Here is a 997-nt window from a genome sequence, read left to right on the forward strand (position 1 = left end):
TGAAATTTGAGAAACTTGTATTGGTTTCTTCTTTAATATGAATAAAATCTGTAGCTTTCAGGATCGTAGCCTGAAATTAAAGTGATAACACTTAACACCTCATCTGCATTCATGCTTCTTCATCTACATCAACACGTAATCTGTTCCCCAGTTGTGCTTCTAGTTACCATGTTTTTGGTGAAGCATGTTTAAACCTTAATTTTTAAATAGCATTATGATAGTCCATTATAATCACACTGTATAGCAGTTTGAATAGTTTATCTGTTTTTATATTTAATAGTTTCCTGTTTGTCATAAACATTGCTGCAATGTAGCCTGGAATCTAATTTTTCAAAATTTTATTTATATACTTAATCAGTGCTTATAATAGATTGCTAAGAATAAGATATCAAAAAAGAACTGATCATTAGCTCTTATCAATCTTGAAGTTAATGTTTGGATACGTATTCTAAAGAACAGATCTTTCTAGAAAGGTTCAAGAAGGGTTCATAGAAGACAGCATTGTGACCATATTCACCATTGCCCTTGTTATTAATAAAATCATTGGATTAACTTCATAAACTTTAAATATTATGAATTTTACTATTGACTTTAATTATCTTGTCTCATTCTGTTTCAAATTTATTTATCTTTTAAATTGTGGTTTGAGTGGAACTTTACAGAACAAACTGACTTTCCGTTCTACAATTCACACATAATACCCACTTCTAAATTTTTTTTCTAAGATATTCATCTCAAGGAAGTTTGTCCTACTTCACAGCATTGGAAATGTGCTCCATTTCAACTTTGGAAAAAGCACATGCTTCATATACATAAATTTACATCATATTCAGAGAGGAAAAAAAAAAAATGCACATTATATAGAATCACAAAACCTGCAGCCCAAATTGGAAAGAGCCTGTTAAATTTTTCAGGGAACAAGAGTAAATTTCTATGGCTCTGTAAAGCATAACATTGAATCTATTTTAAAATTCACTCAAACCACTAACTTAATAGA

The sequence above is a fragment of the Orycteropus afer genome, unplaced genomic scaffold (genome assembly GCF_000298275.1).
Source record: "Orycteropus afer afer isolate SDZICR_OR568_19922 unplaced genomic scaffold, OryAfe1.0 scaffold00832, whole genome shotgun sequence".
Taxonomy (NCBI): Eukaryota; Metazoa; Chordata; class Mammalia; order Tubulidentata; family Orycteropodidae; genus Orycteropus; species Orycteropus afer.